We start from the raw sequence: 25529 nt of genomic DNA on the forward strand, positions 1-25529 counted from the left end.
TGAATTTATAATTCATATAAATTCATATGTGAAGGATTTCTCTTTCCATTACAATAACTTCTAAGACTTTCATTTCAGCTACATTCTTATTTTTAAATAATTAAAATGTCATTGCAAATATATTCTCCCTTAAAGTCAGTAGTAATTTCAAAAATGTCTAGCTTCAATGCTTACATGTAAATATGAAAATACAGTAAAATACAGTGTGTAAAAGGGCTATGGCATACATTATTATCAAATGGATGTGATTCCTTCCTGAGCAATCACCCTGAAAATAGCATTATTACAGATTATAAAATATCCAGATGATAATTTCATTGACAGCTATGCACCCTTGATTTCTGTTCTCAAAATTGCAAATCTGATCCCATCAGTCAGGGTTCATAAGAAGCTGTGGCATTTAATTTCATACATTCTCCTCTTTCAGTACACCACTTCTCTTCACTTGCCAACCCCCTGTACTGCATCTTAAATGTAATTAGCCGTGAAGTCTTTTCTAAGGTAAGACTGAATCTTGCATCTGACAGGTTATACAACCTTGAACATAAGCCCACATTTACTCTCTGTGTATCTAGTGAGAGATTAGCACATGCTCCATCAGTATGCTGTAAAGGGTCCCACACTGCCTTCTAATGCTAATATTCCTACATTATAATATGGTACTGTTTGCCTCTGGCTTTTAATTTCTTTAATAAAATGGCAATGCGTCATGTTTTAATATTGTGGTTGTATAATTGTCTCAGGATGTGACTAGCAATTTCTTGACTATGATTTTTTTCATAGCAAAATGTACTTTTACTGAAAACTAAATTGTTCCCGAGAATCCTGTAACAAAAAAAAAAAAATTGGAGAAAACATCAGATTTTAATATATTGATCTTTTTTCAAGGGAAAATTCTCATTTTCCACTTAAAAATTACTTGCCTCTACAGCACAGTCGATTTAGAGTTAAAAAGCCACATTTTAAACATATTGAAACAAGCTGCTTTAATACCAGTGATTTAGCCTAAATACAGTTCTAGGGAACAGAAAGACATTTATCTCAGGAATATCTTCAGTATTTTAATTTTTTTGTTCCCACTGATGGATGGTAAACCTGAAACACTGATGAATGGGGAGCCCTCTTTCTCAGCCACCATGTGTCCTTACACTTCAAGTCTTTGGTGTGTTTAATGTCATCCTTTACCATTGCTGTGCAAAGCCTGGTGATATCTTTAGTGTAAGTGCCATGTCTTACTGTTGCCATCCTGTGCCTGGATTACAGAACACTCCTGAAATTTTATTATCTTGACTTGATGCCCAACCACCACCATCACAACCACCACCTCTCTTCATCTGACCTCAACAGAGACCACAGACCTATGGTCTTCCAGATGCTCTGAGTACTTGTATTTGAATAGATAGCATCACTGGAAGGAATAACTCTGACTTCTTTTCTAAGTGAACCACATGTGAACATGTGCATGTGAGCCACAGACATTAAAAGCTGTTTTTTCTCCCCTGAATTGCAAGATGGAGCTGTAGTGTGTATTCTTCACCAGTGGCTATCATGGAGCTGGACTATACTGCACAGAGGGCCTAGACACAGGATCACAGGATCACAGAATGGGTCAGGTTGGAAGAGACAACTGTGGTCCAACCTCCTGGCTCAAACAGGATCATCCCAGCACACATTGCACAGATTTGTGTCCAGATGGTTCTTGAATATCTCCAGTGAGGGAGACCACACCCTCTCTGGACAATCTGTTGCAGTGCTTGGTCACCCACACAGTAAAGCAGTTTACCCTCATATTCTGGAGGAACTTCCTGTGCATCAGTTTCTCCCCGTTTCCTCTTGTCCTATTGTTTGGCACTATCAAGAAGAGCCCGGTCCATCCTCTTGGCACTTTCCCTTCAGATACTGACAGGCATGGATGAGGTCCCCTCTCAGTCATCTCTTCCTGATACTTAACACACCTTTCCTTGTGACAAAGGTGCTCCAGACCCTTAACCATATTTGTAGTTCTTCAGTGGATGTGCTCAACACTTCAGGCACAGCCTCACTAAGACTGAGTAGAGGGGTAGGATCACCTCCTTCATCTTGCTTAATGCATCCCAGGATACCACTGGCCTTCTTGGCCACAAGGGCACTGCTGGCTCATGAACTGCTCGTTGTCCACCAGGACAGCCAGATCCCTCTCCTCAGAGCTGCTTCCCAGCAGGTCAGCCCCCAGCCTGTGCTGCTGCTGTGGGTACACTGTCTGGAAAAGTTTCAAATCAGGAAGGAGGTGAGAAGAGTAACAAGAATACACAACACTGAGTAATAGGCTCATAGGCCTGTCAGAGATAAGTGCCCTGATTTCCGTCTACCTCGGTAAATGCATAAAAACACTGATTGACAGCCCTTGCACCTTCTGCCAGACTTCACCATGTCCTCTAGCTTGTTTTGCTTTTCAGAGTCTGTCTGATTCTGTGTCCTAGTAGCCAAATACTCACTGTGACTGCTCATGTTGAACATCTAGGAGTAACCCTGAAAAATACAGATGTAGGAATTGCAAAATTTTGTTACTAATTTGGGTGGATTGATTCAAAAGGAAATGATCTGCTGGAGAATCAGTGCTGTTCTGACCCACAAGACCCACACTCTCCAATGTGAGGTACATAAGCCTTCCCAAAGCAAGTACTTGTTCTATTATCTGCTCTGTGTGTATTAACATTTAACATTGTATTTAACATGTATTTAGCATTTCCAATGTGAACCCCTTAAAAAATGACCCCTCATCCCCTGTGAAAAAAATCTGCGTGCAAAATCTGCAGAAACTTAGAAGTCTGAAATTGCTTGCTGCCTCCTCAGGGCACATATGTGAATGCCAGTTGATTTGAAGAATAAATGACAAAATGCCATTAGGATACAGCTGACTGATTCCATAGTCAAAATCTAGTGGTTTACAATGTGCTTATGTTTCTAAATCAGTATCACTGTCAGTGAGGAATAGCCATTTCAGCACTCAGTATGATTTAAAGATGCTAAAGGACTTTTCCTTGATGCTGTGGTTTCACTATGACATTTTTAAGAAGCAGTTGCATTTCTGATTGTCCTTTTTTCCCTTGGTTGGGCAGAGCTTTTCTGCTGCACGTAGAAACCCTGGTATTTTTGCTGATGTTTGGAGCTAATGCCTAACAACACAGTTCTCACAAAAATCCTGGGACCAAATCCCATTCCACCTGAAAACTCACCATCTGAAATTGCAAAACATTCTTCTATTTCTAGACTCATTGAAAACCTCTCAATTTTGTGTGGGGTTGGTGTGAGAAAACCCCACCAAGTGACCCAAAGGAGAACATTATGGAGGACTGAGCTGCAAATGGACCACCAGGAGATCCCATTTATTGAGGAGTCTCACCAGGAGACAAGTCACCTTGAGGATGCATCATGCTGTTGTCTTCTTGAGCATGAGTGGCTGATTAATAATTATTTGTAAAATAATCACCACCCTAGTTGTCAAGGCATTGCCTTCATCAGAAATGAGAGAAATATTCATGGGACCCCAAAGTTAGGCATGAAAAGATTCTTGCCTTGGTGTCCCTGCTCAGCCAGTATAGTCAATTGCTAGAAACTCCTCAGCATATACAATACTCACTCAAAAACCCAAAACAGCAACAATAACAAAAAAAACAGTAGCCCCAGTTCCTGGGGCTTGGAAAGAAGTCCTGGCAAATGTGGCCTCAACCCCACCCTCCCTTCAGAAATAACCAAGAGTCTCACTGCTGCTTACTGAGGCTTTTCTGATTCTCTCAAACTTTGGAGCTTTTTTCCCTTGCAATTGAAAATCTTTTGCAAAGTCATATCCTCCTCCATAAAACATATCCCAACAGCTTCAAGGGAGAGTGCTAAAGACAAAAAGCCTCAAGAAAGATGAGCATACAAAGAAGTGTGCTGACTTTGTCAAAATAGAGCAGAACACGATAGGAACAAAAAATGGCTTCAGTGTGAGTGTAAGGAACTGGCTTATTTAGGGTAGAATCACTATGAAACTCACACTCCAAGCTGGAGGCAGGAGAGTAGAGGTGGAGGGAGATTAATAAAAAGAAACATGATTGCTCTAAGGCTTAGAAGATGAATAATACTTTAGGTAATTAATTATAAAATTAATCTCACACACGAAACAAGGAAAAGCAGAAGCCACTGAATAATATTGAAAGTTTATAGCAAAGTTCTCTGAAATAGTTACATGAAGTTACATGAAGGGCTCAGAGAAGATTATAAATAGTCATGGGAACTTCCTTCCCATTTCACAGGAGTGCTTCAGGTTTTCCTAAAACATCACCATTGATATTGGTGAGATGAACTAACAACTAATCCTTGACAAGGATGGCTGTGATGTGGATGAGCTGGAGGTACATTGAGCTGCCTGGGCAGCAGCCAGCACTGGAGCTGCAGAGTGAGGTCACCTGCTGAACACAGCCACAGGATTCACATTGGACAAGGAACCTTCCTTCTTCTGGCACTGTGCTTGGAGGCAGTTGGCCTCCTGCTCAGGGGCACTTCACAATTGCATGGCCAGAAAAAAGCCCTTCCCTCTTTATTTGGTGCTCCTCATTCCTGGGCCCTTACTGCCTCCTCAGTCACATCTGGTCACCTCTCTCTGTGACCCCCTTCCTGAGCCAGATTTTCACAAGATGCTGTTTAAATGGAAGAAAAACATGGATGGGATGTCAGTGAGCCAAATGTGTATAAACATACACAGCAGAGAGGAAGGCAACCTGCAAAGGGGAAAAATGCCTGGAGGAAGTAGGAGGTGACTAGGGTGAACCTCTTTCTACCTGCACTTCCAAGGCACCTAGGCAGCTAGTTGACTAAAATGCCTGTCCAGAGGCTCCCACTGGACTGCTGATGTACACTCCAAGACCAATAGAGTCCTGCTCCCAAAGTAATGCCAACGGGAAAAACAGTAATCATCCCCAAAGTTCCAAAGCAAAGCTGATGCTTTTTCAATATGTGAGTCAGAACAACAGGCTCATGACTTGTGGTCATGATCTAATGATCATTTTTAAGCATGGCAGGGACTAGATTGTAACACCTATTTTATGAATACCTATGTTATTAACACCTGTTCATAATGCCTGTTTGCTCTTCATGCTCCATTAACAGTATGGATATCTCTCTTTACAGCAAACACATTAACAAAGGATCCAGCAGCTGCTAGCCCTTCTGGTTCAAATTTCCCCTATTTTCTTATGCAAAAATTGTGAACTATTGATAAGGGATGATAACAATGCCATAACAGAGTGCAGAGAGCCATAGTCTTTTGTATTCCTGACTTCACTTTCCCAAAGTAGTCCAGCAGGCAAGTTTCAGTCCTAGGAGACGTATCTGTTACATAAAAAAGTACTATTTTTTGTGTACAACTCATCACTGCAGATGCTGACAGTACACAGCTTGACTTGCTGCTTTCTTCATTACCTGTTTTGTTGCTAGGAAACTTTTGAACAAGAGCCAGTACATCATTCAGCTTGTTCCTTCTGTGCAGTTGTATGGAAGAGGACCTAGGCTGATCTTTATTTAAACAGTGCCCTCCAGTTGTGGGTTTTTTACATGGCACTGCTAGAAGCAGGGGATGTATGCTATACAATAACATTGGTTATGTGTAAGAATAGATGTCCCAAAGTGAAAGAAGAAGAAAGGCAAGATTCACATCCAGTTTGGATTTTTTGCACAGCAATCTCATTAATCTGCAGAGTGAAAATGTGTCTGCATTGTTCTTGGCCTCTTCATTTGGACAGCACTATACATTTTATATTTCCATTATTTGGACTGCAGTTTGAGGCATGGCTCCAGTCAGAACAACCCCTCCAGTGTGTGACTGTGCCCCTGCTTTGAAGAGCTTATAGTCTTATTGTGTTGACTTTTATTGGAAAATTATGCCTTTCTTGCCTTTTACTGACCTACTGAACAGAACTTGTCTGGTGATTAGGGAATGCAACAAACCATTGCTAACAAGGAAGCTGTCACACTCTGTACACTAGAGCACTGTGGATACTAACCCTTGGCTGCAGTGTAGTTTCCCAGTGGCATTGCTCCTGAGTCACCTAAAGTAGCAGGAAAACAGTCATGCTGAAGAGCATGATACCCAAGACCAATGAGGGGGTAACAATTGGGAAGACCTCTGTTCCTCACTTCTTGATTGTGGTTACTGAGAAAGGCAATAGCTTTATTGGAGAATTCACACAAACTCATAAATATAGCTAAAACTATCTGTACCTTTCTGTACCTCAAATATTGCAGTGATTTTGTTTCATTCCTTCACTTTTCCTGTGAAGCTAATTTAAATACTCGGTATATGACTTGCACTGTGAAACAACTTTCATAAATAGCTTTCAAAAAAAGACAGATTTCTCTCTAGGGTCACATATGGAGTGATGGCCCAGAAGCCATCAAAGTGACCTGATGATGCAGAGTTTTACCAAGTACAGTTCCACAGATGTGCACAGGTCCTGAAGATTTTACTCTTCTAACTTTTGGGTGAGGCAGATAAATTCAGAGAGGCAGGACGGTGTGACGCATTGGTGTGATGATTTGGAAAAGGCTTCTTAACACCACTATGCCTTCCTTTTCCAGCATAAATCTTCAGACAGGTCACTAGATGTGGTGAGTACTGAAGCTGCCAGTCTCAGCTGTGTGGAACTGCTTATTTTGGACCAGACTTAGAGTACAGGACGTTTACTGTCCCCATCTACCCCTTGCTATGCCAGTTCAAGGTCTTCCAGTCCACAGAGTTGAGTGTCATTGCATTGGAAGTCCTTAACCATGCAGCTCAGAATAGCCAAGTTTTTCAGCATCTATCCTGAGGTGCTCACCTATCCACAGAGGCTTTTTAAAATGCTGAAGTTCATTGCAGACGCTGGTTATGGAGAAATGTATCCTTTACTTTTTTTCTCACTTTTTAATTTCACGCCATCATAACCACAACTTCAATGTTCATTGTACATAAATTACATAAACTTTGAAACAGTGTCATCAGCAATGTTTCTTTAATGTTTAGTGTTTAATTCTGTATACCCAAAATTCTTCTGAAACAGATGTTGTTGGATATTTTTTATGTTTTATATCTCTGTTTAAATATTCATGTTGCACTGCCCTTTGCATTTGTCAGAATTTGTGTCTTTCTCTCAGGAAGTGTAATATTCCATTATCTTAACACATAATAAGATATTATCATTGTAGCAACATCTCTATAGCAACATAACTTTGCTTTGTGCTTTGTAAACCAGTAATGTTTACTACAAAGCCTTGCAAACTAAGATAAGGCAAAGAAAAGTAGGAATAAAAGACAAGCATTAACACAACAACCAAATGCTGAAATCCAGTATTCCAGAGCTACTTATCAGGTAAGAAGATGAAGACTAACCTGAGGACATTGGTTCCATTCCATATCAGCTTTTCAAAACTGCTTTTTTATTCTGAGTTGAATTTAGAACAAAATAGAAACAGAATTTTGATGGAAAACATATCCTGGCATTAAAAAATAAGTTTTTTGTGGATATGAAAACTTGATATTACAGACCAGCTTGTAAAGCATTTCAAGTGTTTTGCACTAGGTCCAGTGAAGGCAGGGCAGCACAAGTGAGGATGTGCTGTACAATAGATGCATATACACATATGCAATAGCAGAAGTATTGATTGGAGAGGGTTTTTAGTTTAAATTTTGACATGAAGCAGGACCATTGCCAACACAGGGTAAGATCACTTTCCTCAATCTTCTCACCACCATTCTTTTATGCAGCCCATGTCAGTATACAAGTAGTCCATAAAGGGTCTCACACCCCATTATCTCTGCAGCAAATTAACAGTCAAGGAAAACATTTAACATTGTAGGCCGTTTCAGAGAACTTGCTTTCAATGGTTCAATAAGTACATCACAGTTTATGTTCCTCTGTGCTTTGTTTCCCTCCTCTTTGATTTTCTTCTTAGTGGCAAATTGCATTTGCAATGTTACATTTTAATAAGCTGCTTTTTACAAATTAATAACTTCAGGTTCTTCTGTGTTAGAGAAAAAGACAAAACCACAAAGATAAAACCATAGGCGTTTGAGGTGATTCATTTATTCTGAAGAAGTTTTTTTCACCTGCTAGATTGTTCACATTTTAGCTTTAAAAAAAAAGGTGACTAGTGTAATGTGGATGCCGATAACAGCAATGAAGAGCATTTGAATGTTCCTTTTCTAAAAAAAAAACCCAGAATTTAGCCTGTAAATACAGGCAAATTTTAAATTATGGCTTTACAAATCTAAAGCACATTGGTGGTTGGTCCAGACAGCAGGATGCAGAGGGCGGGGCATTACTTCCCCCAGGTTCCATGTGTTAAACATCCGACACATGAAAGGCAACTCCGCAGCCTCATAAATTATCATCTGGATAACAAATGCTTCAAGTCCTGACCTCTGGCATTACTCTGTCAGGATGCTTTATCAGGTTACCCAGGATCTGAGCTCAGTAAAACACTTGGTCCCACAGTTTGGTGTGGCAACACAGCTGTGTTGGGATGAAAGGCCATAGGTGATCCCAGCTGACATGTTTGAAGGGGAGCATCAGTCTTCGTTGAGCAGCAAGACTGAAAAGAGAGGATAAGACAGCAAGATCTGTATCTGTTCTTTAGCTGTAGTTAAGGGAATTTCTTTACATAAGTCATTGTTGGAAATCACTGTCAGCATAGTAATTCATTTCCTTCACATATGAAACATATTGTTAAATATCTCACCATTGTTTTCTAATTGCTTATTAGAAGGTAAAAATTATGATTCCTGCTTTGAATCCTTCGGTTTAACAAACCCTGTCATTTTCTCAGTTGCACATATAATTAGTGTAGCTTGGTTTTGTCTTGTCCTACAGGAAGATCAAACAAATCACATTGGGCAACACAACTCCTCCAGAATGGTCTATATATACCTTACTGGAAATAAAATCAATATAGGGCTTTTGTGACTCTTGCAGTGTGAGAAACTTCAAATCAGTGTGGTCTGGAATATTAAATACACTATGCACAGAAGACCAGACATGATGCTAACTGAACAAAGCACATTATATCTCTATCAAAAACTAAGTAATAGCAACTTCCAGTGCGAAAAGACTTAGCATATTAATTTCACTTAAATATGTCAGGAAAGGAAAGGGACAACTGAGAGAGTGCAGAAAAAGTCAATGTTTTACAAGGCCATTTTCCAGGGTTAGTTGAGAGAACTGGTGAGGTACATGCGCTGCATGTGGTCTCCTCTAGATGGGATTACTGTCCCCTGGAAAGAAAGACAGCATGTCCCTGCTTCTGCTGTGATTCTTGTTAAGTATTCCTAAGGTCTTGTCAAATATTCAGATTTGAATATGATTGTGAAAACTATCCTCACCCCAGATACTTCAGTGGCCCTCATATTTAGTGCAGAGATCTGCAGGTAAAAATGAGCTGAGTTCCAACCATTAGTGCAAAAGTCTTCAAATTATTTAAGCATTTTACTAAAAGTACCACGTGAGACTAGCCTTCACAACATAACCTCCAGAAAGAAGATTGTTTCCTTAATTAGGACCTACGTGGATGCTACAAACTGAAGGATGCAATTAACTTGTCTCTTCTCTCAACCTGCATAATTTGTTTCTTTCATATTAAAATGTCTTATGCATTCCAGCTAGTGGCAGACAAAAGTAGAATCATAGAATTGCTTAGAATGGAAAGGACATCTAAGATCATCAAAAAAATCTAACACTGCCAAGTCCACAAATAATCCATGTCCCTAGGTGCCACATCTATACATCACCATCCAGGGATGGTGATTCCACTATTTCCCTGAGCAGCTTCTTCTGCTGCCTAACAACCGTGAAGAAATTTTCCTAACATCCAATCTAAACCTCCCCTCATGCAACTTGAAGCTGTTGCCTCTTGTACTATCGCTTGTTACTTGGGACAAGAGGCCAACCACTACCTTGTAACAACCTCCTTCACAGCAATAAGGTCACCCTTGAGCCTCCTGTTCTCCAGACTAGTTTCTCCAGGAGAAAGCTGTGGGAGATGATCTCAAAGCTTTTACTGAAGTCCAAGTAGACAGATTTCCCTCATCCACTAAGATGGTCACCTTGGCATAGAAGAACAGGTTGGTCAAGCAGGACCTGGCTTTCACAAACCCATGCTGGCTGGGCCTGATCCCCCTACTTCTCCTGTATATGCCATGTGAAGGCACTCAAGATGATCTGCTCCATGACCTTTCCCAGAGGTGAAGTCAGGCTGAGAGGCCTGTAGTTTCCTGAATCCTCCTTCTCACCCCCTCTTGTAGATGGGTGTCATGGGACCTCTCCAGTTAGCCAGAATTGCTGGTAAACGATGGAAAGTGGCTCAGTGAGCACTTCTGCCAGCTCCCTCAGCATCCTTGGGTGGATCCCATCCAGCTCCATAGACTTCTCTGCATATCTACATGTTGCAGCACATCTCTGACCATTTCCCCTTGGATTAGGGGAGCTCCATTCTTCTACCCATACCTGTTTTTCAGCTCAGGAAGAGTTCCAGCCAAAATTCTCTATTCAGTTGGGCTGGGCTTCTTCCCTGATGACTCAGCTTTCAATACATGGGATCAGTCTGCTCCTGTGCTTTTATGATTTCCTTCTTGAAGGAATCCAGCTTTCCAGGACTCTTTTGCCCCTCAGCACTCAGAACCAAGGGACTCGGCCAATCTGTCTCCCTAGCAGGCCAAGGTCTGCCAAAATCCGTTTCACTTCCCCTCTTCCAGAGGGGTAAGGGCTTGCAATTCTCACTGAAATTAAGTGCTCAACACCTCACAAAATCAAGATAGTGATACATTTTTTTTTTCCTACAGAACTTGTCAGAGATTCATGTGAGGGAAATAATTCTGTGGCAAGAGTAGAGAAAACTCTCATCAATAAAAGTGCCAATTATCCAATTAAAAATATGTATGTTGGTGGTATTTATGATGTAAATAATGTTCACTGGAAAAAAAACCCCACAAATATTTCAAAGAGCAGCCTATGCATCATGAAACAGAATTAATGTGTTGGTATTGCTATCATGCAACATGAAGGATCCATTTGACTGCACAATGTCTGCTGTGAAATTTCTTGGGCTATAGGTACAAATTTTCAAGATGCCTTGAGAAAAATTTAACATTTTAGTTATGAATAGAATTTATTCTGTTACATTTTGCAACAAGGGTAAGATATAACTCATGATGGGACTTAAGAAAAGCTAGAGCAAAAGACAAAAACTTCAGAAGTGTTGGAGTGCAGCAGCACAACCTAGAGTCTGATAAGGTCCTGGTGCTGCTGCATTGAGAAGGCTGAAAAAAACCAGCAAAATAGATTAAAATTTCAAAAGCAAAATATAAATTTCAACTTCAAAACATGTAGGTTTCTTTTTAATATTTACTTCATAGAAGAGAGATATTTTGTCATTTAATATCACATATGGTGATTATTATATCTATGATTTGTTTTTTTATTGATTGTTTACAGAGTTATGACATGGTAGCTAGGCTGGAGTGGATTTCCAAGTGATATGTTCTAGAAATAAAAGTAAAATCCACCAGGAGACCAGAATGGAGTTTGAAATTCACCATGGGTGTGGGATGCTGTGGTTCATTGCAATAGGATGGTAAGGTTTTTGTAAAGAACCAAAACACACACATGTCCATGGAGAAGATGGCTTGTCATCCTGAGGCACATATCATTATCTCATGGGCATCATGATCAACTGGAGGACATTAGGAGATACAAAAATGTGCCATAGAATAGCTCCCCTGCCTGCTGTTTCACATCAGGATCTTCTGGGGAAAGAATATCTTCTGGAAAGAAAGAACCAAAGGAAAACTTCCCTCACCCAAGAGGAGCCCTTTCAAAACTAAAAAAAAAAAAAAAAAAAAAAAAAAAAAAAATTGGCCCATGATTAAAGAAAAATGCAGTCAATGGTGGCAGAAGAATCATTTTTCAGGCACCTATGGCTAAATTTGTGGCGTCTGTGGGTTTTATTGCTTAGTACAAAACTGGTGGACTTTTTTCTTGAGACGTCTCCCAAAACATCCTGGGCTGAAGCTGGTTTTCAGAGGACTGAACGACAAAGACAGCAGGGGAAGGGGAAGGAATAGAAGGTTTTTGAGGCAAAATGTGAGCTGTTATGCAGATAGGATCCATGCTTCCATGACAGCATCCTTAAAATGCTCCCACATCCAAGGGCAAGCTCAGACCAAGCTGCAGGATAAAGATTAAGCACAAACCAATACACAGCTGATTAAGCAATCTTAGGGACAACATTAAGATCTACTACGAAGTGGGAAAGATTGTAAACACCTGGAATGTATGTAACTTAAATAAATTGAGTCAGTTATGAGTTACACCAGGACCAAAAGATCCCAACCTACTGACTGGAGAACCTTGAATTCTTCCTAGTGCAGTCATTTCTATCTTGTCTCACAAAGTTTAAATTACTATCCTAATCCACTTGTCTACTTTTTGATGGAGCCTATCTTTACTCTGAGGTGTTCTGAAGTGTAGGTTACTCTACTTTTAATTCTTCGTGGTTCAAACAGAGCATATCCTGTATGGGCAAGGTAAAGTCCTGATAAAAGTTAATCTTTTTACTGTTAGGAAGACATTTAAACATAAATCTCTGATAAAATTGTATGTGAGTGACATCCAGTCCCTTTGGAGTTAAATTTCCTAAGTGATCCAGATTTGAACATTGTAACAATAAGAGGAGTCTTTCTACTGACTGCATTGTATTCCCCAAAATCCTGAAAGATTTGCTTATGCACAAAACTATGCATTTTAACCATGTGTCTTAAATATCTGAAGTGTTTTAAATAAGTTTTGTACCTGTAAGCTAATCTAATCTAAAATTTTTAAGAAATAGCAATAAACAATTTCTGAATCACTATGATGGTGACAATGAGCAATGAATTCTGAGCAACCTGGTAGTTAGTAATTTTGAAATTGCATTGTTCCTCACAGAATTATTTTAAAATCCTGGGAAGAGTGCTGCCAGCAGAGTGTGCCATATTTCCATTCAAGCTGTGTGAAGATGGGTCCCAAGCAAAGATCCATCACTGTATACTTGCCTTTAGAAAGTAGAGTGATACCATTCAAGCAGAAATGTGAGGGAAATGTTAATAAAATATGAAAGTTAAAAATACCCTTATATTATTTACCACTGTGCTGTTTTACATGAGACCTTCATTTAATTCAACAATTAAAAGGCATATGAATTCATGAAAATATGCCATGCTTAATGTAGTGTGAGATACACCAGACTGCAAATTTTGCAGCAGGTTAATTCAGGTCTGAAAAGTAGCGAGATTCTATTGGCATAAACAACATACATATAAATATAAACATGTTGAAAATAAAGAGAAATAAGCCAGCTCCTTTTGATTTCTGACACCACTGTGTTGAATTTTTTAAAATTTATTGCTTTCATTTCTATAAGAATAGAAAGAGACTTTATTTTGTATGTTATACTTCTGGAAACAGAGTGCAAACAAATAATTTCCAAGCTGAATAACTGATTTGGGGTAGGTATATAATTATCTTGATGCTCCGGGACTCAGAATCTTCTGTATCCATTGCTCAGAACTTCAGAGTCCTTATAAAAACAATTATTTGGGCATCATCTCAGTCTGAAAAAGGTGGTCTTGCTCTTTTCTCTTCTCTTCTCTTCTCTTCTCTTCTCTTCTCTTCTCTTCTCTTCTCTTCTCTTCTCTTCTCTTCTTCTCTTTTTTTCATCTTCTGCTTCTTCTTTAAAGAATTCTTCTTTGATTCAGTACTGGGCCACCATGCTCTGGTAGTTGTGTCTGGTTGTTGGCTTGGTTTCATAAATGTGCCCTAACCGTCTAATATTTGACAATGGCTCTGCTACCCTACAGGATGTATAAAGACACAAGACACTGACTGCTCAACAGAGTCTTCAGTCTTACAGTGCCTCAGTTCAGACACAAAAAACCAATCTAAAAGTAGTTTCAGAGTAGTTAGGGCCCAGCCATTTCATGCCATAACCATTACAGAAATGTCCTTCTTGCCCCCTGCTGCTGCCAGGACCATCTGTTCCCAGCAACTGCTGTCTGGTGTGTTGATGGCCCATTGGAATTAGTCAAGGGCAGAGAAGTCAGATTTTTATCACTAACAATTGCAATGTGGTTTTTTTCTTTTCCTCAGAGGTCATCACTGGAACAAGGGTAGTTGTTTTCATGTGCCAGGAAGAAGATGGGCATGGTACGTTTTTGTTTCACCTTTTGTTTGTTAAGTATGGGCTTATGTTGGAGACATAATGCATGATGTGGGATTTGTCACTACTACCCATGGGTAAAGCTGCAATAAACTAAAAAATGCCATGCACTTGGATCTAATCAAAAACAATGGGATATGCAAACATCTTCCATGGGTGGCAATACATCCCATTCTAGGTGATTTCAGTGTTTCCTCAAAAACCCCAGAACTTGAAAGTCATTACTACACCCAACTCATGTCCCCACCAAACACTCCAGTCAGCCAATGGCTTGGTATATACTGTGTCTGTCATCATAAAGGACACTGGCCTGCTCCTCAATTTCAACTCTTGAAAATACTTTAAAGACTAAAGAAAGGCAGTGGAGTGTGACAGGAAGAACTCTGTAGATTGACTTCTGTGGAATTTTTTAGTAGAGCTTTATTGTCAGTGATTTCTTTTCTTATTATAATTCTCCTCGTAACTATTTTCACAGCACTCCAAAATCAAGCTTTCAACTGTGAATGTGTTGTGGGTGGCTGTTAAATAACCTATTTTTACAAAAATTTTGATAATAAATCTTGAATCTTCAACTTCCAAGAACCAGAGAAGGACTCCCAAAAGACAGAAAAACCCCAAAAGAAAACATGTCTTAAAAGGATTAGGAAGAAAATCATTCAACCACTAACTCACTAATAAAACAAATACTTTTATTATTATTCATGAAGGAGCAAAAATCCTGCTGTAAATCTGCAGACCTTGCTCTGCATCTCTTAGCATTGATTGAGAGGATATACATGCTATTTACAGGAATTAAGAATGGAAGGATCTGGTTTCACTTTATTTTTATCCCTTACTTATAGTTTAAATGATTGCACATCTCAAATAGAGTTGCACAGGCCTTAAATAATGTGTGAACTATCCATGCAAATAATTTGTCCATTAAGTGCAAGTGTATTTCCAAACGATGGATAAATTTCTTTTTGAGTAACAGTTATACTGAGAATAGGGGAAGTGTGTAAACATGGTTAAAGTGCCAACGCAAATCAAAAATGTAGAGGGGAATTAGGATACCAAACCATGACTTGGAACAGAGACTGAGTCAAAATTTAACCTGGGATTAAGATACGTATTTTGTAACAGGCTTTCAGCCTAAATCAGCCACTCCTGCTTTCCTGCAGGTTTTGTCATTTGTGCCTGAACTTGCACATGGCCATGGCTTGGCAGAGAATTGGTGAGATGACCTATGTGAACAAATATTATTCCACAAGGGAATAACTTGTTGAGAAATTAGACGCAAGGCAAAAAGGAAGCAAACTTTCACCTTTGAGTCAAGGATAGATACAAATACTTTGATTTAGTTGTTAGTGTGTTCTGCTAAAAGTTTCTCAGTGATGATTAATAAAGAGAAAAATAGAGGCTTCATGATGCTGATGAACACATACAGAAAATAATATGTATGAAGGTGTTTTTGGCAAGCTCTTAGAGAAACATCCCTCATGTTATACATTGACATTAGTGCATTTCACTCAGATACAAACTAGGCATACCGTACAGACTTTCCATCCAGCTCATGAAGGGTAGCTCATGACCAATAGGTGGGGAGAGCAACTAGACGGGATAGTTTGTGAGGTACGATTCTGATAAAGAGCAGAAAACTCTTCCCTCAAAGTAGAAGTCAAATGAGGTGAGAATGGTCATTAAATGATGAAGTTTAGGATCATTAGGGAAGAAGAAATGAAAGAAAAGCCTGAGTTACAGATTTCAGAAAAGCAAACACCATTAAACTCCAAGGATTTGTTTATAACGCCTTCTCTCAGTACTAAAGTTAGAAGGGAACAAGAATAGTAAGTAATTATTACTAAGGGCAGGTGTTAATTATCCAGTTGTGGAGGGCCATGGGAAGTATAGTATAATATCATTTTGACAAAAAAATTACAAATGATGTAGTTTAGTTATAAGGCAAAAACAAAAAGAAAGGCTGAGCTACCAGGCATTAATATGGAGTTATAGCACAACTGCTTGGAAAGGCAAGGAATAGAATGAGCTGCAATTAACACAAAGCACGCAAAAAAAAAAAAAAAAAAAGTTAAAGGGAAGAATAAGATAATGATTTTCACTAAGATATTCTTCTTTAAAATGAGCACAATCAAGTGAGGTAGCATAATTTATATGTGGCAGGAAAGAAAGACCTCATCTTCAAGTATTTAATATACTTGATTCATCTGGTTCTGATGACTTCATCCCATGATACCTAAAAATGGTTGGATAATTCTCTGCACTGCTAACAATTATTTTTACTTATTCAAAGAGAAATGTGGTATTCATCAACATAAAACGTGCTTATCTTAAAAAAAATTAAAAAGGAAGAGCCAGAGAATCAAAAACTCCAGTGTCAAAACTTCAGCTAACCTGAAAAAAATGCCAGTCATGATCCAACAAAATGTTTGTAAATCTCTAGGAAAAAAAAAAAAAACAAAAATAAAAACAAAACCAAAACCCAAACAAACAAGAAAACCAGGAAACAAACTGCAATCAGCAGCATTAATTAATACAACATCCGGTAAGAATAGCCTAGATTAAATTATTGGAGAGTGAGTGGAAAGTCATCCCTTGAGAGCAAATTGTAAGAAGGGAAGACTGCACTGAGTGAAGTCCTGCAGAGGTCTCAGCTGCATTCACATGTCTTTAGCATCATCACTAGTGCTCAGATCTGAGGACATGACCACTTTGAGAATAGCACCAGTCTTTGTTAATCCTTGAAATTTGGAGGTAAAGCTCTGGCAAGTCGCGGTGCAAGGACAATGAGATACTTCATTTGATCCAGAAAAATTAATTGGACAAGAAACAAGTTCTTGTCTGTTACACAGAAAAAAAGGAGACCTTTTAGAAATGGAAAGCTGAATAAAAATTAAAAATGTTGAGGAAATACAAATATGACCCTAAGATGAAATACATAATTTGAGCCAGCAAAGAACAAAAGTAATTACCTCTGCTTTGCTCAGAGCTTCTCCTTTGAAGAATTGAGTTCAGTCTGAGGCACTGTACTTTGAGAAAGATGTGGACCAACTGGACAAAATTCACAGAAGCATAGTGAAAGAGTGAAGGAAAGATTTGTTCTCAAAGTCCATAGTGATGGGACATTGAGCAAGAAAGGCAGAGTTAAAAAAAAAATAAATAAATCCAGTGCTAATTCTAGTGCAACCCTTGAAGAAATTCCCTGAAGAGATAGGGAAATCTTACTTTTATGCCTTCCTCTCTCATTATTCATGTGCTTTTCTCAAATACTTGACAAGAATGACATAATTACAGCTGTAGTACCAGATAACCATTTGAGATCCCTCCAAGCCCTATTTACCATGTTTCTAGGTTCTCATCCCTGGACGCTTTCCTATAATGCACCTGCTAGAAAGCAGCGAATGTTGTATTACTATCACTATATTCTCCCTCTAATTCACTACCTGAGTGTGGTCAGATTTCCCCCCCCCAAAAAAAAAAAAAAAAAAAAAAAAAAAAGGAAAATAAATAAAATCCACTGCTAAAATATTTCAAGCTGTATTTCATATTAATTCTTTTCTTTAGCACTACAGACACCATGTGGTGCTGCTGATTACTACACAAACCCTCATAGCACTTTGCTGTTAGGAATATGTTATAGCAAGATTAAAACTGGTGAAGCTGTGCAGGTATATTTTATATACATCTCTGCATGTCAGGAACGAGAATTCTTCCAGCAAACATGTAAGGCTGGAAAGAGAATCAAAGGTAGGAATGAATAATCATGTTTGCCAGGAGAGTTAAGTACTGTTTGGGGTTACTTTGAGTTTCATTAGTGACCTGGCCAGAGGGTCAGTCAGTCCTTTCTTTTACAAAATGCATTTTTATCTGACATTTAAGCTCTAAAACCAGCAGAGTTTCACATACATAATTTCCTTAAATGTTTTTCAAAGAACAAATTCACAGAGGAAAGCTATGTATTTTTACAACAAAAGAGTATTCTATAATTTTCGTAACTGCATAATTTTCATTTCATAATTTTCATTACTGCAAGTGCTTGCAGTAATGAAGCAAGCACTTAAACTTATAACTCTATCATTATAACTTGATGCTGGATAACATCTAGATCTTCATAATATTACTTAAAATCTGGAATAACTCCCTTGATTTGTGTTAAATAATTCATGTGTGGAGATAAACAAGAAAATATTCTAGTCTGTGATATCTGCTCTAACTAGTTCCTTATTTAAGTCCCTGTGATTTTCACTAGTCCATTACCTGTGAGACTGATGCTTTGTATTTTACTTTGCTAATATTCATCATTTACAGAGGAAAACCAAAGGTTTCATTCTCATTTATCACAATTTTATATGATGAAAAGGAAAAAAATTACAACATTTATAAGAAAAACAGAAAAACAAACATTAATAGAGACCTTTATGTGTGTGATAGCATTTTCTTCTTGAAGATAGACAGATTGGTTGCCTTTGAAGGCACATTAGGGTACCAGCAGTCAGAGCTACAAAACATTGTGTTTGTTTTTAAAAAACAGTCTTAGAATACATACATCCCAACAGCAGCTATGCTAATAGGAAAGTTGTGCATTTTAAAGCACAGCACTTTGGACTTCAGTTCCATTGAAGTCTGAAAATAGAGGAAAAAAAACTTCTGCTGGGAAATACTAGTCCAGTTGCTTCAAATCTAGCCTTTGGAAGTTTGCCGTCTTGGAAAGTTAAGGAACAGCAGCTCTGAAGGACAAATTTCTTTGTATTTGTTATCTAGTTAGTCAGAGAGCCTCATCTCCTCCTTGGTTACAATCATTACAGGCTGAAGAGGGCTCTGCCATGGCCTTCAGGGGCACAGCACACGCATTCCCTCATAGCTCAAAAGTCAAGATTGCAGCAAAACTGCACACAGGCAGCAGGAACTGCATCCAACCTCCTTTTAGTGAAGCTTGCTTCCTCAAGATGTGTCCCTGCTCTTTTTTTCCTCCTTCAACACAGACTGCAGAGATTTTCCTGAAGTGTCATAGAGGTCTGACATGAATGGAGGTGTCTGAACTTCATTGTCCAGAGATGCCCATTGTGCCATGTTACTAAAGAATCCAAATTATTTGGTCTGGCCACTAAAGGGCAAACAGCTCTTTTGAAATAAATTCAGGCTAATTGGAGAGCCCTGGGCATCTAACCCAGCACACCACAAGATTGTTTTCTTTTCACAGAGCTTTTACACCTCTGTGACCTTGCTCACATTAGCCACATGAGTGCTGGTGCCAGCAGAGAAAAGGAGGGGCAGGTGAGAATCATAGATTCATAGAACTGTTTAGGCTGAAAAAGACCTCTAAGATCGTTGAGTCCAACATTTTAACCCAACACTGCCAAGTCGATCATTAGTTCACGTCCCCAGGTGCCACATGTACACATCTTTAAACACCTCCAGCAATGGCGACTCAGCCACCTCCTTGGGCAGCCTGTTCCAGAGCTTGACAACCCTTTTTGAAGAAATATTTCCTAAGATCCAATCTAAAACTCTCCTGGTGCAACTTGAGGCCATTTCCTCTTGTCCTATCATTTGTTACTTGAGAAGAGACTGACTCCCACCTAATTCAACACACTTTCAGGTAATTGTAGAGAACTCTGGGCAAAGAGCAGGTTTACATTGAACAAAAGTGACTGTTGGATCTAGACAACAATAGAGAGTGCCAGATCACTTGAACATCTGCAGGCTTACCCTCACATCCATTGTAGACCTATTTTCCTTTAACTATGACTTTGTGCAATGATTTTTTCCATGTGACTGAGTCTACCCCCAATTTGGTAACAAATCTCTGCAAGATCTGAAGGAATAAGAGCTATGTCAGAAGGACAGTTCCTGAAAACACCAGACAAAGCACCTGGAGGAAGAAGACTTAAATTAGTGCCTTCATGGAGGTATTTATCCCAGGAGAGCCAGTCAAAACAGGCTACCTTGTATGCTTTGAAGACTGCTTCTTGCCTGATAAAGGATGTGGAGGCAGAGTTGTGGTGTTGGAAGAGGGAGGACATGGACATAGATCAAATGAACAGAACACAGTCTCACCTATTCATTATAATGTGATGGATGCACACCAGCTCAAAACCAACAGTAGATGGCCTATCAGTGATAAGGACAGCAAAACCTAGGGTCATAATTTAAGAAATTAAGTAACTTTAAGAAGAAAGTTAAGTAGATTCAAAATACTTCACCAGAGAAACAATTTTTAACTATTAACTAACTTTCCAAATAAGTTTGTTGTTCATTCTAAAGAAAAGTAATTGAGAATAGTTTTGGATGGAAGTGACCTTAAAGATAATTTTGTTCCAATCCCTCTGACATAGGCAGGCACACTTTCACTAGACAAGGTTATTCAGAGCCCCATCCAACTGGCCTTGAACACTTCCAGAGATAGGGCATCCCCAGCTTCTCTGGCAGACATTTCCAGTGCCTCACCATCCTCACAGTAGAGAATACTTTCCTAATATCTAATCTAAACCTACTCTTCTTCAGCCTAATGCCATTTCCCCTTGTCCTATCACTATGTGCCTTTCTGAATAGTCCCCCTTCAGCTCTCTTGTGGGACCTTTCAGGTCCTGGAAGGCTGCTTGTAGACTGTCCCCAGGACTTTCTCTTCTCCAGGCTGAAAAGCCCCAACTCTCTCAGCCTGTATGACAGGCTTCTCCAGCCCTTCTCTGGACTTGCTCCAACAGACTCATGCTTTTGGTGTTGAGGGCACCAGAGCTGGATACAGCTCTGCAGGTAGGGTCTCACAAAAGCAGAGCAGAGAAGCAGAATCCCTTCCCTTGACCTGCTGGCCATTCCTCTCTTGATGCAGTCCGGGATGCAGTTGGCCTTCTGGGCTGCAAGTGCACACTGACAAGTCATAATTGAGTTTTTCTCCGCGGACATCCCCAGGTCTTTCTCCTCAGGGATCCAGTATCTATCCAGTCTCCTCCCAGCCTGTATTTGTGCTTGGCATTGCCTCTCACCAGGTGCAGGACCTTGCACTTGGCCATGTTGAACTTAATGAGACTCACACAACCCACCTCTCAAGCCCATGGAAGTCCCTCTGGATGGCATCCGTTCCCTCCAGTGTGTCAGCTGAACCACACAGCTGGGTGTGGTCAGTGAACACGCTGAGGTGCTCTCAATCCCACTGTCTGTGTCCATGTTGTCAACAAAGATGTTAAACAGTGCCAGTTCCAACAGCAGGGTTGTTGTTGTGGTGCTGGTCCCAATATGGGGTTGTTGTTTTTTAACTTTTTTACTTTACATTTTACTGAACTTCCTTTAATTTTCCCCTCTATTTTCTATGTCTTGAAATAAAAGATAATTTTTCTGGCTTTTTTAAAAAAAGAACTCTCAAGTTTCTCTGTTAGCACACACAGGCTGTTAACCCAAGGGGGTTTTATTCATTTTTGTGCTGTAATTAAAGATCATCATTTTTGGCTTGCAAAATGCATATAGTGGAGATACTGACAATGTCTACAGTAAGAATATATCACCTTGAATTTAATACAATGTATTTCATGCCCTGTTCATGATTATGGAACACAAACATTTTGATTAGGAATGAAAGCTATGTCTTAATCTCAATTAATTAGAGTAAGTTTCCCAGTTCAGAAGCATGTGCTGGCATGGTGAAGGTTCAGAGAAGTTCAATTTCACAAAGTTTAAGTAAAAGACTAGACTTTGAATATTCTGCCAAGATTTTAACACTTTAGAAAAATGTTAAACTATTCCTTATACTGTTCCATATCACACATGATGAATATCATGCCTTGCTGTCCTATTCCATGGAGCAATTCGCAGATTTTTTCCTACTTTAGTCTCTCCTATTACCTGTGTGTTTTTAGGACATGTCCAGGCTGTCATTCCATCAGAGAATCAACACATGAACAGGACTTACATCTAATCCACAAAGGTGCAAGTATAGGTGTATAAGATGAAAAAATACTGCATAAAATTCCTCTTAATTTGAACAAATGATATGAAATAAAATATTTATTTAGGTTTTGGACATTTTAAAAATTTCTTTAAAATGAATAATGTTGATGTACAGGTGGAAATACATTTTGAAATACATTTTGTTTTGAATTACTGACTTTTTTCTATTTTCTCAGATATTCTGCCAGTTCTTTCATCCTTTTTTTGGAAAGCTGAACCTTTTTTAGAGACAAAATGCTTTCACAAACTTTTTGATTGTGCAAAGTCTTCTTGTTTAGTGAAAAAAAAATCACCCAAATTAATTGCTGTGCAGCAGAATCCCCATTAATCAGACCTGTGGGGAGTGTGTTCCTTTTTTCCCTTCCCTCTCCCTTCTTCCATTGCCTCTAGATGTTCTTTTGAGGACTTTCTTATCTGCAAACTAAAATAGAGTGAATGCCTCTATTTCCTTAAGAGACCCTCTGCCTCTTATTTTTCTTCTCAAATGGGATGAAATAGGCCTGGGATTCTGGCAAGTTATCACAATTCACTAAAGCCTTCAGTCCTGCTTACCTTTTAAATTCTGGAAATAATCAAATGTCCAAACATGGAAAGAGGCACTTCTGCACTTCTGCTTGGGATCGGGATGTAGATGATGATTATATTCTTAGAACAGGTATTATTCCCAAACTTGCTGTCCTCTGCAAAAGCCTGACACTCTGAAGGGCCAAATTTCTGTCTGCAAAATGAGGGTGGGAGAGGAAAGGCAGTACCCTGTGGTAGAGGGGAAGGGCAGCAGCATGTGCTTAACCCTGGCTGGTGTGGGTGGGAATGAGCTTTGCAGCAAGCACAGCCTTGACATCCTCAGCCTGTCTCACAGCTTCAGTCCCACCCTCATTTTCCCTTCCACGAGCCCAGCTAGAGCCCAGCCTGCAGTCATGATACGCTCCCTTCGTCCCTACTCCAGCATGCTGGAAATGCTCTCTCTCCTCCATCCCTCAGCTGATCCAGGAGCATCCTAATTCTCTATTTTGTCACTCCTAAACCTCATGGTAACTCCATGTTTCTCTCACTGGTGTCCAGCTCAGCTTTCTGCCACTGCACGGCCTGATCCTCATGCCCAGGCATCTCAGCTGCTGCTCTCCAAGCACCTCGTGCAGAGTGGAGCTTGGGCTGTAGTGCCTTATGGTGAATGTATCCAAGATGAAAACTTTGGACTTTCTAAAGCCAGATTATTTTGTCCTTTCCAACCTCGACATCTTTTCTACTTTGCTTAAAAAAAATATTAGCTCAGAAATAGGGATAAATTCTTTATGAATATGTTGAAAAACACAGCTTTCATTTTATTTAGAGCAGAACACCTAAAAAGACCACTCAAAAGTACTTTTCTCATTTTCTCAATTAGAACAGCTGAAAATTAGTTGTGTTGACCTATAGTATTCAAGTGGTATTCGATTTCTTTCTCTGAAATATTAGCTATTTAAACCAGCAGACTGCAGAACATTAACATCTGTGTTCTGCAGATACAAAACATTGCTGCTGTGGTGGTGCAGGCTAAGAACACTAGATGGTCCCTGTGATCCAGTTTTATGCTTCAGAGCCTCTATAGTTTTCTCAGCAAGTACAATCATGTCATATCCTTGCAGCCAAGGGGAAAAAAAAACAATGTTGGCCATCGGAAGTTACCACCCAGAACCACATCAAGAACTGCAAAAGTAACCATGATGGTTTTCTCAGCCTTTATAACTAGGGAGCGACGTGGCACTCTCAGTCTCCCAGGCAGAGCAGCGCAGTCCTTCGGAAAGTTCCTCAAAAACAATTGGCCAGAGGTTTTCCCTGAATTCGGATACACCCTATAATACAGAGCGGCAGTTAGACTGAAAAAGACTAGATGAAAAAAGAGAATATAAAAATACAATAGAGAGGTTTTGAAAGTAATGGTATGTGGGGTTTTTCCCCACTCTCTTATGAGTAAGTTTGAGGCTGTGCAGCACAAGGTAAGCATTCAATTTAAAAAGCAGTTACCCATCTTGTTTTCAGAATGGAATGAATAAAAATCAGTTGAGCCTAATTATTGTACAAATGATTTTCAGCCATGTTTTCAAGACAGATTTATTTTCAGAGATCCCACTCAAGATTTAAAACACTTTTTTTCCTGATATTACCTGATTTTTTGCCATTTGAGAAGTCCTAAAAGATTGTTATTTTTCAAAGCTATAGTCCTTGTAATAATCAGATACAATTTCCATTCAAAGTCAGTCTTGATCTCAGTTGTACTATATGTTCAGACACTTTGTGTCTTTCAAGGGTTAATGAGAAATAGGTATCCTAAGTCAGCCCTTACTGAAATTTTCCAGATATACCAAAGTGAATTCTGTTAAATGGGTCACCATCAAATTTAGCAGAAAAAGCCAGGCAGGAGGAGGCTGGAAGAGGTGAAAAAGCCTGCTGCCTTGCTACTGTGAAAGCAAAGGAGCCACATTATGAACCAAATGGTGAAAAAAAGGATTGTCTGTGAAAGCAAGTGCCCCACCATTAGCTTGCTTGGGAGTGAGGGGAGTCAGAAAATGTAAGAAATTACTTCTATTTCCATGTGGTGTGAGTATCAAAATTCAGGGAGGATGGTGAACACTGTTGTCCGTTCCTGCAGCCTGTCCCCTCTACTGTTTTTCTACCTCTCTGTCAGCCACATTCCTCCTGCTTGAAACCAGCCCGACACACCATGGACACGCTGCTACTCCTCTGCCTGAAAGGGAGGAGGGCTGGGCACCAGCTCCAAGAGCCGTCTCCAAAATTTTGGATTTCCTCTGGCGCAGGCTGTGGCCAGCGTGGATGAATTTGACGTGAGCACCTCAGATGGGGAAAAAGTCTCGCTTGGAAAGAGCTGCACCCTTTTGCCACAGCATCCATAGCCTCACTGACAGTCACCACTGATTGCAGAGGGAGCACCCACACCCACCCAAAGGTGATGGGTACCTTGAACTGTATAAGTACCAGCAAGGACTGAGAATTCCTCACAAACAACAGGAATGTCCCTTGGAACTTGGGAGAGGAGAAATTGCCTTGGTCAGCATTATGTCTCTGAGTCTGGAGAACTGGAAAATATAGGCTATATCCTGCCACCCCTTTTATGATCCATCTTCACAAATAGCTCAGACAGAAAGTATAACCTACATCTGGGAGAACTTATCCAGTTAAAAAAATTTTGGTCATATTATTTGCAGCATTTTTTATGTTGAAACCCTAAAATTGTGACCTGTTTCTTCCTTGGCCCATGTCACTCTTCCTCTCATTATTTCCTCTCACGCTACCTGAAAGCCTCTTCTGCATAAGACCTCTCCCTACATGCTGCTCATGCCTGCTGCCAG

This window comes from Vidua chalybeata, chromosome 1 (assembly GCF_026979565.1).
Source record: "Vidua chalybeata isolate OUT-0048 chromosome 1, bVidCha1 merged haplotype, whole genome shotgun sequence".
Taxonomy (NCBI): Eukaryota; Metazoa; Chordata; class Aves; order Passeriformes; family Viduidae; genus Vidua; species Vidua chalybeata.